Source organism: Onychomys torridus, chromosome 6 (assembly GCF_903995425.1).
Source record: "Onychomys torridus chromosome 6, mOncTor1.1, whole genome shotgun sequence".
Classification (NCBI taxonomy): Eukaryota; Metazoa; Chordata; class Mammalia; order Rodentia; family Cricetidae; genus Onychomys; species Onychomys torridus.
The window spans coordinates 121,481,200-121,497,195 of NC_050448.1; the positions used below are offsets into that span (position 1 = coordinate 121,481,200).

The 15,996-nt window shown below is 45.9% G+C and overlaps 1 protein-coding gene across 1 annotated transcript in view; it reads left to right on the top strand.

The window, feature by feature from the left end:
* Positions 1-1,915: 1,915 nt before the first annotated feature.
* The window catches only part of Lpar3 (lysophosphatidic acid receptor 3), a 69,031-nt gene continuing 54,950 nt past the window's right edge, over positions 1,916-15,996 (top strand). The window contains exon 1 of the mRNA XM_036191235.1: positions 1,916-2,055. The gene's annotated coding sequence lies outside the window, so the exon portion shown is untranslated. The remainder of the gene's footprint in view (positions 2,056-15,996) is intronic.

The window sequence follows — 15,996 nt, forward strand, 5'->3', positions numbered from 1 at the left end:
GCTATGTCACTGTGCCGTCACTTCACCCCTGACCCCTTTGTTAAAAACTGGGGGCAGCTAGAATGGGCAGCTAGAATGGCATTCTCCTTTGGCACAGGCCACCACACCCCTTCCCCTTTCTCCTATTGGAAGGATTCCTTGCTAACACTAGCCACATGTGACTCCACAGGGTCAAGGTTCTCCTTTGTAAAGTTCATGGTGTCCCCAGGCTACAATGTAATGTTTCCAAAGTCTTTTGCTTGAATAGTAGTTTAGTAAAGTGTGTCCCTCTATCCAGTTCAGATGCAACACACCATAGTGATTTGCTGAATTCACAGATGAAATAATAATAGATCGCACATGTGATCAAAATCTAACCATAATCCTGTGACTGGCTGAGGTCCACGAGGCTATCACTGTTTAAGGGACGAGATACAATGGGTGAATAGAATGTTATTAAAACACTGTCTTCAGAGATCAAAAATCTGGTTTTCAAAATAGAGATTTGTGTGTGTATGTAAGTTGGAAGAGGGGAGTTGGGTCCCCAGGAGCTGGAAATACAAAGGATTTCCCAAACATCACGTGGCTGCTGGGAACAGAACTCTGGAAAAGCAGGAATATCTCATGATCACCTGTCAGACCCACTGTCCCTCAGGATCACAGAGATTCTGACAGGCTGTCTCCTAGAAGGTGGTTTCATTCATTCATTCACTCACTCATTCATTCATTCATTCATTCAGTGTGTGTGTATGTGTGTATGTGTGTGTGTGAGTGTATCAGTGTGTGTGTATGTGTGTGTGTGTGTATATGTATGTATGTGGGGGGGGGTATGGGGAGGTGTATGGGTGTGGAGGCCAGTGCGTAACCTTCAGTGTCTTCCTCAATTGCTCTCCACCTTGTGTTTTGAGTCAGGGTCTCCCACTGAACCTGGAGCTCACCAGTGCGCCAGGCCAGCAAGCCCCAGGGATGGATCTGATCCTCCTCTTTGCATCCTCCCAGCATGGGGCTTGTGGGTGGGTGCAGCACAGACAGACAGCTCCTTACTTGGGTGTTGAGGATTAAATGCAGAAACTCAGCTTGTGCACTTTACCAACTGGGCCGTCAGTGGGCACAGAGAAGGGTCCCATTGAATGCACACGATTGAATGAGTGACAAAACACGCCCAAACCGACACTCTAGACATTTCCCGAGTGTTTGAGGCTGGGTAGGAGGGCTTTTCACTTCACAGTGTCTTCTTGAGAGGTTACCAGGAAGGCCCATCTTCTAGCATGCTGTGACCCAGATTTTGTTTTCCAGCGCAGAAAGAGCTGAGCCTTTAGACTTTTGCTTTCCTTTGCATGGTCTTTGCCAAAGGTGGGTCAGTTTTGAAACAGCTTATCCAGGACTGTTCACTGCGGGAGGCCAAAACGACTCCCACAAGAAGCAGAGATACGCCTTGTTTCCTGTTGTAACACAAAGGTGGAATGTTCTTCACCTCTGGGACTGCCTGAGCTCTAGGATGACTTTGGGATTCAGGCTTTAGGATATCAGGTCTGGTCCTGGCAGTGAGCCTGCCTCCCATAGGTGGTGGCTTTGGGAAATGCTTCCCAGCAGCCACCTCAAACAGGTTATCAGGAGAGAGGGTCAGAGCAATGCGTTTCAGTCCGGGTATCCATCTGAGGTAAGGCTCCCTTTGTAGGGCTCCTAGTTACTTCTGGCTCTTTAGGAAGCCTTAGGTGGCCTCTCCAAGCCGCCACCCCCAGGGGCACTAGGTCCCTAGCCAAGCTTCTGCAGACCGCCTCCCTGGGCCGCCGATCCGAGCCTGGCCGGCTGGGGGCGCTCTCCCGTGGGAACTTGGCGGACGCACGCGGCCGGGCGGGACCGGGCCGCTCCTCCACCCCCACCCCTTGGCGAAGTTGCCCGGGACTCCAGGCGCGTCGCTGCGGACGCTGGAGAGCAGGCGCTCGGCTCTGCCTGCCCCGCGTCCTCTGCGGCTGGCTAGCCGGAGCGCGGTCGCCCCGTCGAGCTCCCCCGAGGGCATGCAGCAGCCGCTGGACACTGGGCTCCTGGGCTCTGCGGCGCGGGCGAGCGAGAGCGGTGAGTGCGGTGCACGGATCAGGATGGGGGTTCCCGGCAGGGGCTTTTTTTGGGTTCTTTGGTCTCTAATCCTCTTCAAACTCCCGGGACGCAACTTTCCCCGCTGTTGTGTGGCGTACCTTGCCCTTTCCCACTTCGTGTTTCTCAAGAGCCCAAAATCAATGCAGATGCAAAAGCCTGGCTGCATTGGCCTTGGTTGTGGGCTGGTGGGATGGGCGCAGGGACACCCAGCTCCATCACGCCGCGCTTTGCAGGGGCGCCTCTTTCCAAACTCCGTGGGGTCCGTCCGGTGATGGGAAATGGGTTCTCCCCCGGAGTCCTGGGAGGTGGCATTTTTCACCTTGCAGTTTCTTTGGTGTGGTGGTCTGACTGTTGGTAAAAACTCGAGCAGAGCGAAATCTTCTCAAGATTTGGAAAATAGTTACTCTGACCAGCTCTGACCAGTTGTGAGGGATGAGCCAAAGGTCTCTGGGATCCCCCTCACCACGGGGACAAAGTGCTTTGTTTTGGTAGCAGTTTCTTCTTTGCCCTCTCTGTGAAAGTTACCACTATCAGAAACTGCGTACAATTTTCTCAGGCTTGTGATTCGAGGACTGGCTGAATATTGCAAACAGTTTAGTTTTATTAACATGATCATGGAAATGGCCCTCCAAAGCGCTTAGAGGTCAGTTTGTAAATGGCATGATTTCCCCCAAATGCTCCCCTCATAATTTGCTCGTCGGTGCATCAGTTTTGTCCTGACTAACTCTTGATCTTGGAATGTCACATTCACAGTAAAAGACTCAACTTCTCAGGGTTCCTCCTTATAGTTTATAAATCGGAGAATAAAGTAACGTCGGTCCTAGCCAAAATCCTCTTTGCAAGCGGGTGGCCATTGCATACATGCCCAGCCTTCCCTTAATGCAGAGCGCCTGAATTGCTAAAGAAAGTTCTTTGGTTTCCTCTCCACCTATGGCTGTCAGTCCTGCTAACAGTGAGGTTTGGGTTCAAACCTGTGTGATGGTTTCAGTGAGCGCAGGGAACCAGGGGCTAGAACTCCTCTCTCTGTTTCCCCGAGGAATGATGCAGTCAGAACAGGCTTGGCTCAGCTAATACAGTTTGCCTAAGCAAACCGGGCCACTTTGAAACATCCAAACAGCAAACCCGGCCAGTTAGGAGGGCCCTATGTCTGGAGACCCTGTGATTAGGATCACTGGGACAATACTTGCACAGTACTGCCATATAGCCAGTGAAATTGATTGTTTAGGAATTTTTTCCCACTAATATATATTTTTTTATTCTTCAATACTCAAAACCGTGATGCTTCCTTTGGTCTAGTGACAAATAACACTCTTCTAAATTGAACCAAATGCACTCAGCAATTACAAGTCTTTATATCAGTTCAGATCTGTTTTGGTTTGACTATTTTATAGGATGTTTAAAAGAACTGATTTGCACATGTTTTCATGAACGAAAATATTAAAATACGCAATGATTTTTCATGTAACTTCATCTGAACTTGAGGTGCTACAATGTGTTAAGTTTGGTCTGTCTCTGCCTCCCTGTCTCTGTCTCTCTCTCTTCAGAAATTCACAGGCATGGAAGGTATGCACACACATTTATAAGAGCCAGGTAGCAAATAAAGCTAATTCTCTGAAAGTTGAGCACTCATGCCTGAGGGTGGGCTGCCTCTGCTTTAGCTCCCCAGCTTTCTCCTGAGGATCAGCAGCCCCCATAACTTAAGCCAGCCTCTTATTTCTTTAGGCTGGGGCAAGGGGGAAATCACTATAGCTCCAGTATGAATTTCTATAACTCAAATGACCCATTAGCCACTCTCCTTGGCACATACATTAGTCCAAATGCTTTCTGGCTTGTGATTATACCCAACAAAGAGGTTAAGTCTGATTGTAAGCTTCTAAATGGCCCGGGCCAGACTCAGGGCATTATTATTAATGTGGTGTAAAGTGAGGAACAGACTTTCCAGCTAGCCCAGCCTTTACTCTAGCTGGCTTCGTGACTGTAGGCACACTGTTTGACTTCCCTGGGCCTTACTTTTCTCATATGTAAAACTGAAGATTACACCCAACTCCCAAGATTAAAAGAGAAAATAGGAGAGCTCCTCAAATACAGGAAGTACCAAAATGGTGCTTGGCCTTTTCCCTCCTGAACATATGTCCTGACATTCATGCAGACCTGGCCACTGTGGTCCATCGTCCCAGTGAGTGTGTGCAGACACTCCAACTGCAGGTGTCTTAAGCACACACATTTCTTTTGTGTGCTGCCCCATTCCTGGACGTGGACCTTGGGTTCCTCTTTTCACTGCTGTGACCACTGTCTTGACTCGAAGCTACTTAAGGAAAAAATGATGTTGTTTCATGATTTGAAGGCACAGCCACAGTGGTATGATCTGGAGCAGAAGGCTGCTTGCTCACACCTCGGGGAGGTCAGGATGCAGACAGGGGAAAGGAAACATGGCTTTTAACCTCAAGGGCCCTCCCTCCTCAAAAACACTCTTCCTCCAGCTAAGCCTTGTCACAGCAACCCACAAAAGCAGTGTCTGTGGGGGACACTTCACATCTACCCTAGGCATTTCCCATCTGTCTCGCACTCTCTACCAGCAGTGAGCCTTCTCTCTGGTCTTGACGCTACAGCATTCTCATCCTGGATTTTGTGTGTAGGTAGAGACGTTCAGTTCGGCCATGTATGTGAGAGGAGGTGGTGGAGACAGGGAATTGTCTCCACAATCGCCCAAAGCACTGGTTCTCAACCTGGGGGTTGAATGACCTTTTCACAGGGGTCACCTAACACCAACAGAAAACAGATATTTACATTATGGTTCATAACAGTGGCAAAGTTGCAATTATAAAGTAGTAATGAAGTAATTTTATAGTCGGGGGTCAGCACAACATGAGGAACTGTATTTAAGGGTCAGAGCATTAGGAAGGTTGAGAACCACGGGTCTAGAGTTTGTGCGTTGTAAGGGATGGGCCAGAAGTGTCTGGAATATGAGAGTCCAGTTTCTTATCACAGCTCTATCTATCTCTATGGGATCTGTGACCTTACATATATTACTTGTCATTTGTTTAGTTGGTTTGATGGTTTATATTATGGGGACTGCAATTCCTTTCTCAGTTATCTGCATGGGTTGGTGATAGGTCCCATTAACTCCTATGTATGAGCTTTGTACTCTGGAAGGGGCCTTATAAATGGTAGGAATTAAAGAGGTAGGGCATCCAGATGTGGACATCTTGGGCATCCAGGTGTGAACCGTCTGGGGCAGATTCACTCAGCACCGGTTACATGAGTGTCAGAAGTTCCCTGTGGGTGTCTTGAGGACCAGGCAGACATCACTGCCCTCTCTCTACAGGTCTCTCTCCTGTCTTTGAGGTCATACTAGACTGCAGGGGGGAAATTCGAAGCAGAGCTTGAGGACCCGCTCTGTGAGGACCAGGAAGTTAATTGCTGACCAAGATTTTAAACAGCATGCCAGGCACAGAGCAAAGTTCCAAGCTTTCAAGTTAAAAATCATCGCTCACCTCAGTTCTTGGTGCATAAAACCCAAGAGCTAGTTAAGACCAGGAGGAGAGTGGGAACAGCAGTTGTTAGTCATGCTAGACATGGTACTGGGCCTCTACACCATCCTCTCTGCCCTGTGACTTCCTATGACCTGAGATTTTAAGGCTTACAAAGTGATTGCATGACTCAACCCTTGGCAGTTCATGTCTTTCAGTCAGAAAGACCTGTTACTCTCTACCTGAGCATGAGCCAAGAGAGTAGTTCCACCTGAGGCAAAAGTCCCAAGGGTGTAGCCACCTCTTCATCATGGTCCTCTAGGCCTCAATTCTCTTCTTCCCCCACCCCCTTCCTGGTTTGGCTGTTTAGCTCCTATCTCCTAATTTGTCCTGTTTGCCTATAACTTTCAACTCCACTTCTGCCCTTGACCCTTGAGGTCACCTCATTCTCATAAGCCCTGTCTCCCCTCATCAGAGGTGACAGGCTATGTTTCCCACAGGGACAGTCAGCCTTGTCCCTGCTAAGATTGCTAATCAGGCCCCGTGACTGCTCATCACGTGTCTTTGTTGTTCCTGGGACACTAGGCTGGGCAGGGGTGGGAGGGTCTTCCAGCCTTGGCTTTGACTCAGCAATGTGCGACTTCAGGAGTTGTAAAGGATGGCTTGGCTAGTGGCAGGGCTGGGTTGGGGGTCAAATAGCCCTGAGTAAGCATGCAGTTTGCCCAAAGGCCTTCCAAGCAAACCCTCAGTCTTAGTAGAGGCAGTGATCATGTTTTATGAAGGAAACTTTAAGGCAAACCTTTGGCAACTCTTCAAAACTCAAGTCTTGACTACTAGCTGAACTATTGCAAAATAAACTTCATTCTTAGTTTCTTATAGCAAGGGTTCATGCAACCATCCCATGTCATCTCTGGCATAGTGACCTTGACCACTTGGTTATTTTAGTGTCTGCCAGGTTGCCCCACCTAAAGTCACTATGTTTTCATTTTTGAGTTTATTACTATTTGTGGGAAGGATTCTAGACTATGTAAGTGGGCTGTTCCTCACTGAACCTCCACTGTGAGAGTTGACATGCATTGATGACTTCGGCAAGAGTCAACCATGTCTGTGAAGCTTGCCAAGGGTGATTTGGTATTTCCAACACTCTTCCATGTATAAGTGGGCATTTTCCTGCGCTCTCTTGTGCTTACATACAGTAAGGAACACTCACGAGACTCCCTTTATATTCAGTGTTGAGATCTTATGTTTGCGTCATTTTGATGCTCAGATTACACTCACTGGAGATTCTGTGATGCTTGCTCTTGTGTTTTATCATTTTTTGAGCCTTCCTTCCTTCCTTCCTTCCTTCCTTCCTTCCTTCCTTCCTTCCTTCCTTCTTTTTCTTTTCTTTATTTTCTTTGCCATAATATATTCCAGGCTCATCTTGTACCTTCTCTTGTAGTAGGAATCTTAGAAGTTCTTATTAATAAAAACAAACCTGAGGCCAGTTATTGGGGTGAATGCTGGAAGATCAGAGAGACAGAACAAGTCATAGCTATCTCACCTTGCCAGTTCCTCAGCTGGTCTTATTTCCTCAGACTGGAAGCTTCTGTGGCGTATTCTAACAATCTCTCTCTCTCTCTCTCTCTCTCTCTCTCTCTCTCTATATATATATATATATATATATATATATATATATATATAATAAGAAATCCAATCCAATATAAAATAATTGTCTTTTTCTTCTCTCTCTCTTAAGACAAGTACCTTAAATCTAATCTCCTTTGCCTACGCTTTTCCTAACCCTTAACAACAACTTGTCACCAACCCTCCTAAACAATGAAAATTATCCCAGACCCATCTCTAAACTAGTTCATCCTTTCTTTTAGTAGATCATGGAATTTTTTCCTTTTAAAACTGTATATTTAAGGGGTTTGATGTGATGTTTGGATATACTTATCTCAATACACATATATATCATAAAATGATTTCTACAGGTAAGCAAACATATACTTCCGTCGCATATAGTTGTGTGTATGTGAAGGGTTTCTAAAAATCTGCCTTCTTGGCAAATTACCACTACACATTGTCATATTATTGAGAGTAGCCCTCAGTAATACACTATAGGGTGGGTGGACATGGAAATGGGAAGGTGCAAAGTTCCGTTTATGTCGAGGTGATTGAGTCTGGCGATGTAATGTACAACATGAGAACAGGGTGAAGACATAACATATGGGAAGCTTAAATGCCCGTTGTTGCCTTGGTGTGATTGTTTCTATAGCCCTCAGAAGACAGAACTGGGAAGTAAACACACACACACACACACACACACACACACACACACACACACACTTCTCAATACTAGACCTTGTGCTATAAAACTACAGCTTTAATGTTACACCCATAGAGACTCTTTCTCTTCTTTTTTCTTTGTGTATGTGTGCAAAGCTTCTCTGGCCACTAGAGAGTCAATTCCTACTATCATGAGGACTTATTCTTGTTTGCTCCGAGTAACCAGTCTCCCTGCCATGAAGGCCCCTTCCCTGACTTCTCTGTGTTTGTCTTCTTTCCTGGTTCTTACAATTCTGAATCTCTGAGTTGGCTTCAGATTCTTCCATCCAGCTCGTAGCTCCCACACCTCTGCGCACGGCCTGTGTGCATTGTGATGCTGCATTCTCAGCCACGGCCAGTGTCTCTGAATCTCTCAGGCTTTCTCTGGGAGAGGACTGAATTATCCTGAACTGGCTCCCACTGCTCTATATTACAAGATTTCTGAGGCAATTTTATAGCCTTACAAATGCCTTTGGATCTCTCTCTCTCTCTCTCTCTCTCCCACTTTCCCCTTTATCCTGAACAGTGAGAGGCTTTAACTAAGCAGGGAAGAGAAGAATCAGTGAACAGGTGGTCTCTTGGAGTCCAGTGGAATGTGCCCATCACATGCATGCAGCTCTTTACAACTGCAGATTAACCAGGAGGAAAGCCAAAGAAACCAGAAAGTTACATTTCCACCAATTGTCCCCAGGTCTGTCCCAGTTCACTTCTACCCTGATTTAGCTTCGTCAGATAACTGAAGTCTCTAGCCTTGTAAAAGTTAATCATTTGTTCTGCTGAATAGGAGACTTCGTCGCTTCTCTTCTGAACATACTCTGAAGCAGGAAAGCTGACTAGTTATTGCTGTTTTTCTATAATGTGTTTTATTTAATTTTGACATTTCCATTTTGTCTCATGAGCTTTTATCCCCAATAAACTTTGGCCAAAATTTTGAAGGAAAGATGCATTTATTCGTTATTGGTATTTTTAATTGCAACCAGATGATATTTCTTCTGGAGTCAGTAAAAGCTTGTGGAAGGCAATCTCATCATTATAGAGAAAAAATTCTGTGTATTCCCTTTCTTAGAGGAGCAGAAAATTGGCTAAAAGAAGAGAATTTGAGGGTTAGTGCAGTGTAAAGAGCCCTGGGCCAGAAAGTGGGGAGCTTGGTCAGAGTGAATTAGCACCCCATTTGTGGTTCGGTCGCTCTGCACTCCCCATGTGATCAGATGGAAAGTCATGGAAAGCTGGAAGATGTTGCATTCTGATAAGCGGCTCCAATACCATGACAGAATGGGTCAGCAAAAGCTTGGCTTTTTTATCCTGATAACCTGGAAGTATCTGGAAAGTGTCACAGGTTGAAATGCCTTTGATATGCCCCACCCACTGTGTACCATCACACTACATAGTACTAGACTAGGAAAAAAAAAATCAACATTCAGAATCTGAAACTTATTTTCTATGGAATAGGCATCAGTTTATATCATCACAAAGTAAAAATAAACCAGAAATTGGCTCCCAGTTTGGAGCTAGCTGTCTGCAGATAGAAGGCTAAACACCCGAGTTCCAGGCCAGTGGCGCAAAGCCCTTCTTTCCTGTTCACCTGGAACTCTGTGTTTTCATTGGTGTGAGAAATGTTCCAATGGGCTCTGAACAAAGCGGAGGAGAGGAGACCTCGGCTTGGGGGCGGCTGTTCTGACGGCCCACCCCATCAGAGGAAACTGATTCCTTTGTTTTCCTCCCTAATAACCTCTCTTGGGACCCACCCCTCACCCCCACAGCCAGCCTAGGGATCACTTGACTCCCTGAGTTTTCTAGACGTAGAAGGGAACCAGGACTTTGCATCACTGTGACATTCACTTCATCCCAACAGCCTATGCTCCATTTTGTCTCCTTTCTATAACCAAAGGAACTGGCTTCAAGAGGTCAGCCTTGCATAGGTCCTGCTGAAGACAGCAGTGTGTGAGAATGTTCTAAACACATCGAAGATCTTAGACATAAGGCTTTCTTATTCTCTCCATTTTGCAGATGGGCAAATTAAGGCACAAAGAAACTAGGTGGCTTTCAATTGATAAGCAAGGCTTCCAAGAAGCTGATTAGTTCCAGAGGCCATGCTCATTGGCAAAGTGAATTTGTCAAAGACAACCTTTTCTCTGCTTTATGTTCTAGTCACGCTTTCAAACATCAGTTGACTGTTTATACATACACTTATTTCTGGACCCCTCTTCTGTCCCATTGTCTATACAGCTGTCTTTTGCCAGTGCTATACCATTTTAGTTGCTGTAGCTTTGTAGTATGGTTTGAAATCAGAAAGTGTGACTTCTCTAGCTTTGGTCTTTCCTAAGATCATTTGGCAATTTCATGAGTTTCAGGACATTTTTTCCTGCATTGAATCTGTTATCATGTTAAGTGCTCTGGAACATTTTAGCAATTTTAAGTCTCTGATCCATGAATATGATTGGGTTTTTTTCATTTTTTCATGTTTGTTTTCTTTGATTTCTGTCATCAGAGTTTTATAGTCTTCCATGTTCAAGTCTTTTGTGTCCTTAGTTGAGCTATTACTTGGTATTCTGCTGTTTTGATGATATCATGTCTGTAATTGCTTTCCTTTCTGTGGTGGGTTGTTCATTGTTAGGGTGTAGGACTAGAGTTGGCTTTGTGTCGCTGACCCCTACTTTGAATCCTGACAGAATTACTTTATTCGTTCTGAGACTCTTGAATCAGTAGTGTTCTCTAAACAAAAGATCCTATCATCTGTGAACAAAGACAGTTTCACTTCCTCCTTTCTGGTCTCCATGCCTCGGTGGCTTTCTCTTGCCTGATAGCTCTGGGTAGGATGCTGAACAGAGATGCCGAGACAGCATAGCATGTTCTCATCCAGAGGAGAGGTTTTAGTTTCTCCCACAAAGTATGGTGGTCACTCGTCACCACTCAGCATATCTCTCATCAGCCAGTGTTCAGACCCTGGACCTGAGTCCTGCATCCTCTGGGTTGTGTTCCTCTCTTCTCCTCCTGCTGTGCTTGGGGCGGTGGAGAGTGGCATGGCCAGGCAATGTCTGCCCTGGACTCTGAGTTTCAGCAGAGCTACAGGGCGACGCTGTCACTGTTTCTCCTTACACTGAGGTGTCAGATCACAATCAAAGCCCCACAACTGCAGTCCTGTACTGCATTGAACTCTCAGGAAGGGCACCCCTGATCCTCTTGGGGGTGGACTTTTGTGATGTATGCTGGAAGCATTGCTTTGATTTGGTCCTGTTAGTGACCCTGTAAGATTTTAAAGATTGTGCCAGTTTTAGAAAGGAAGGAAGGGGCGATGGCCTACCAGGAGGTGTTGGCAGAGCCATTATGGAGGGAGGACTCCACCTCTCATGACGGTTAGTAGCTGGTTTTCACCATCCTGCCCTGAAGTGTTGTTAGGCTATAGCACTGGCCACCCCTTCTCTAATCTACTTCAAATACCAGTGCTCAAATGTCCCCCACTTCTTGTTTTGGCCAATGAACTTGCCATACCATGGAGGAGGAGAACTGAGAGAAACTGATTACAACTCAGAACACTCAGGGACAGGGCCTGCAAATACTGAGCAGGAATTAGGAGATCTCCCAGCAGTGGAGAGAACTGTGAAGCCAGCCTTCCAGAGTCGGACCATGATGCTCTGTGCGCACCTCTGCAGTGAGTTGGGAAGTGTGGAGCCTGGGACAAAGGTCAGGCAGGAGCCTTTGCAGGTCAAGCCATGGCTTCCTTTCCAATACAATGCCTGTGTTCCTTTTGCTTCTAGTGAATTCTATATGCTAGTTACCACATGTGAATTCCACTCTACACAAATAATCATATTAATAAAGCAAGCTCTCAAGTGGTTTTCTGGTCCTGATGCTTCCATCTTTCCATCAGCATCTACTTGGAGGTTTTTCTGAGATGCAGACAGGGGAGGGAAGATGCACCTTGACTCTCATCTATTACAAGCTCTCCTCCCCTCATCCCACTGGAGCATCTGAGAGGCCTTGGGAATGACTAAGAGCACTTCATGAAAACTCCCACTCTTTGAGGTTAGAGAAACAGTCATGTTTTCCGATGCTCTGAGGCCCTCAGTTTCTAGACACTTTCTGTTCCTTTCTACCTCTGCTTACACTTCTCACCTGAGATCACCTCTCTCTGGTAGTGTATTACTAAAAGCTACAAGGAGCAGCCAACACTCCCTCAGGCTCTGGTTCTTTCTAATCTTTCACCAGGAGCCAAAGGCAAGGATGTCACAAGTACAGTGACTTGAATAAAACAGAAGCCTATCTTTCTGTTTTGTGCAAGGCCATCCATTCAGTACTGTGGTGCGTTCAGACTCCAAGCGTCCTTTCTTCCTTTTTATGCGGCATGCGCTGGGACATTGCTTATCAAATCTGCTTGGGAAAAGGAGGTAACGTGCTTGCCTAGCATTTGCAGGGCACTGGGTTCAGGCACCAATAAATATATTGAGAAGAATAAAGAAAAGAAAGTGTTTCTGCAGAAGATCAGTGTATTTTCAGAGACAACTCCTCTCCTCCTGAATTTTATCTTGTGGCAATGTCAAATTGCTATAACCATTTCTAAGTATTTGTTCTTAACTTCTGTCTTTATTATTTCCTTTATAATGGACTAATCTGTAGCTGTAGTCATCTGTGCTGTCCCAGGGCTTTCTCCTCCGTTCTGTGTTTACTGCTGGGCCCAGGTGAGGAAGAACATAAAGGAACACATGGCTGGTTAGTGTTTTAGGGCTGATTGTGCAGAGGACATTTATTATTATTTACCTCAGCTGCAAGGAAGCTGGAATGTGGAGCATGAAGACATTTAGGGGATGGGATACAAGGCTATAACATTGCAAGAAAAAAAAGTATAGACTGGGGAGATAAAGTGTTTGTCTGCATTCATGAATACCTGAGTTTGATCCCAGAACCCACTTAAAAAGTCAGGTGTAGCACTATGTATATGGTGAGATAGGAGATGGAGACACGTGGGTCCCTGGAGCTCACTGTCCAGCTAGCTTTGCCTATTTGGTAGACTTCTAGGCCAGTGAGAGTCCCTGTTTGGAACAATTGTGGAGAGATTCCTGAGGAATGATACTCTAGATTGTCTGCATGTACATGCACTTACACACAGACACATACACCACACACACTCGCAAGAAAGGAAAACAAAGCATTAAGTATTAAGAAAAACAACTTAATACTTAGCTAAAGCTAAATAATAATTCAAAGAGCCAATTGCAAGAGAATTCACAGAGTAATCTATAGTTATGGGCAGATGAGTTACAAATGTCTTTGAGGCCAGAGTCACATTATGCAGAGCTCAGCTTCTTAGAAGTGAAAAATAGGGGTCTTGCTAAACCTTTTGGGAAGCCTGATGGTTGGGGCACATTGTGTGGTGAGGTTAATAATGAGAAGTTCAAGTGAGAAGCTGAGATCCATTTTCAGAGGAAGTCCAGAAAGCAAATACCCAGTTTGGAAACTACATTAGAATCCACAAGGTTATACCAGAGTGCTAGGCAAGGGCAAGTCCAAAGTCATGGAGTCCTGTCACAATTGGGACACTTATAGCCATGTCTGAAAGTGTCTCTCTTGGGAGGTTCTAAACCCTGTCAAGCTGATGATCAAGACAAACTGGTATCTGCATAGCGGATTTCATTTGAGCAGTAAACTCTTTAAGATGATTATTATTTGTTTTATTTTACATTCGTGGGTGTTTTGCCTGCATGCATGTCTGTTCACCACATGCACCATATGTCTCTGTACACCATGTGTAACACCCACAGCCGTCAGAAGAGGGCATCAGATCCTTTGGGACTGAAGTTCCAGATGGCTGTGAACTACAGTGTGGGTGCTGGGAATTCGGCTCAGGTCCTCTGAAGGCATGGTCAGTGCTCTTAACTGGTGAGCCATCCCTCCAGCCCCAGCAGTAATCTTTTAATGGAAGAGAGTGCGGAAGGAAAAGAAGAGAACTAAGAATGGAGTCCAAGACGGCCTCTAGTTCAAGGCTGGTGCAAGAACAGAAGAGATAACATGGAGCCCAATGTGGGAAACCCAGGCGAGTCCAGCACAGGCCAAGGGCGGGAGTGTCAAGCGGCAACCATCCATTGTCAGCTTCAGCCCAGGAAAGGAGGGCTAGAAACAGGACTTGGGGATTTTTCAGATTGAGTGCACTAAAAAATACGTGCCCATTACCAATCAGATTCTAAGAAGTGGGAGGCATAAGGACACCAGCTCTGCTTATGACAAATTCAGACATGAGGTTAGACAAGTGAATATTTAGTGGAGTATATTGAAGGCCTTAGCAAGTGTGCTGTGTATTTCTCAGCCCATCTATTAAATAACGACCTGTATGTCTTCTAATTAAGTGATGCTCAGGCATCATTCACGACAGAGTCATTAGGCTTCTGTCTTCTCTCCTCCAATAAACCAGCAGACACACACATCACAGCTAAGCATTTTTTGAACATCTACTACTTGACACTGTACTGAGCATTAAGGACACAGACAACATTCATGTACTAAAACACAATCTGATGGTAAAGCAGTGTAAATGATTACACTGTGTAAGGAGTTCTTGACACACAGCTTAAGAGAGTCTGAATCTAGAAACCAAAAAGCCGCTTTCGGAGATCAACACCCTGGGCTGCAGAGATGGTACAGTTGGTAAAGGAGCTTGCCTTGCAAGCATAAGGATCTGAGTTCTGCCCCAAGACTCCACATGAAAATTTGTACAGTGGCATGCCCTTGTAATCCAAGCACTGGCCCAGCACCAGGGAGGCAGACACAACAGACCCTTGGGAATCACTGGCCACCCATGCCAATTTAATTGGTAAATTCCAGGCCAAGAAGAGATCTTCCCTTAAAGGAGGTAGATGGTGTTTCTGGGGCTGACCCTTGAGGTTGTCCATCAGCTGCCACATGTGTATGTGCGCAGGGAAAGTGGTGATAAAGTCAAAGGAGCAGTTGGCAGGGAAAGAACTCATGGGAACTGGCAAGAAGAGATATGGCGTCTCTGACCCAGAAACAGCAAGGGACAGTTAACACTCCCTCCCCAGGCACCAGCCAAGAGGAAGCCCATGAGAGGGCTGCCCAGTAGTGACTGCGTCGGCACACCCACAGCAACCTGGGGAAAAGGTGGCAGGAAGCCAGCATGGCCACCTCCTCCATCTCCTACATCCCAGCCGGTGCCTTGTTGTTAGGGCAGACATGAGTTGGGAAGGAGGCAAGAAGGATGTGGAGCGGGAGCTTCCCTGTTGGAGTGAACTCACTCCCAGGCCCTTCTCTGGCATCTCTGAAGCATCAGTCAGGACTGTTTCCCACAGCAGGGCATGGCCTTGCCATTTGCCTTTCTGTGCAGAGACAGAGGTTGAGCTCAGGTGGGCATGCCCTGCAGAAGCAAGAAGCCGTCTCTGCAGCCCACCAGTGACCTGCCATGGGCACTGTGGGAGAAGGTTTAGGACAAGCCCTGCAGAGCAAAGGACTCCCAAGCACCCTTCAGGGGACTAGAGACAGGCCACAGGAAGGAATGTGGTACACAGCTAGATAACAACAAAAAAGTTTGGACCGCAAGGTTTCCTGTTGCAGAGTGTGAAGGCAGCAACGTGAAACATTTCAAGATACCTTTTATAGACACGATTTCTTTGGTCAAATGTATTTCCTTCCACATGACTATCTACACTTTTAATGTTTGTATTCTCAACTCCTTTGAACAGTAAAGCTACTGAAATGTGATTATACAGTGATCTAAAGATTGTCATAGGAATTTATATACAAATAATACTAATTTTAAACATTTTACTAGCAGTTTTTGATGAGGGTCAAAGGTCAAAATGTATCTCCTTAGCTTAATGAACTAGACGTGGATTGCAATTTTATAATGAAGTAAACACAAAGATTTACTTTACATTTGGATAAACGAAGTCAGGGAATTTGTTGATCGCATAAAATCTCTCCACTGTGTTTCCACCGCTGCCTTCCTGTTTAATGAAGGGGCTTAAGACAGTCCTCAGCCATCAGGAACATCCGGGAAACAATGCCTTTGATTACAGCTGTTTATTAAACAAGTCCGAGGGTAGAAGCTGTGGTGTATACCACACGCTATAAGTCCACCCACTCCCTAGGGAGAGATGGCGGTAGGTGAACTTGCTGACCTGTCTCCTGCTGCCCT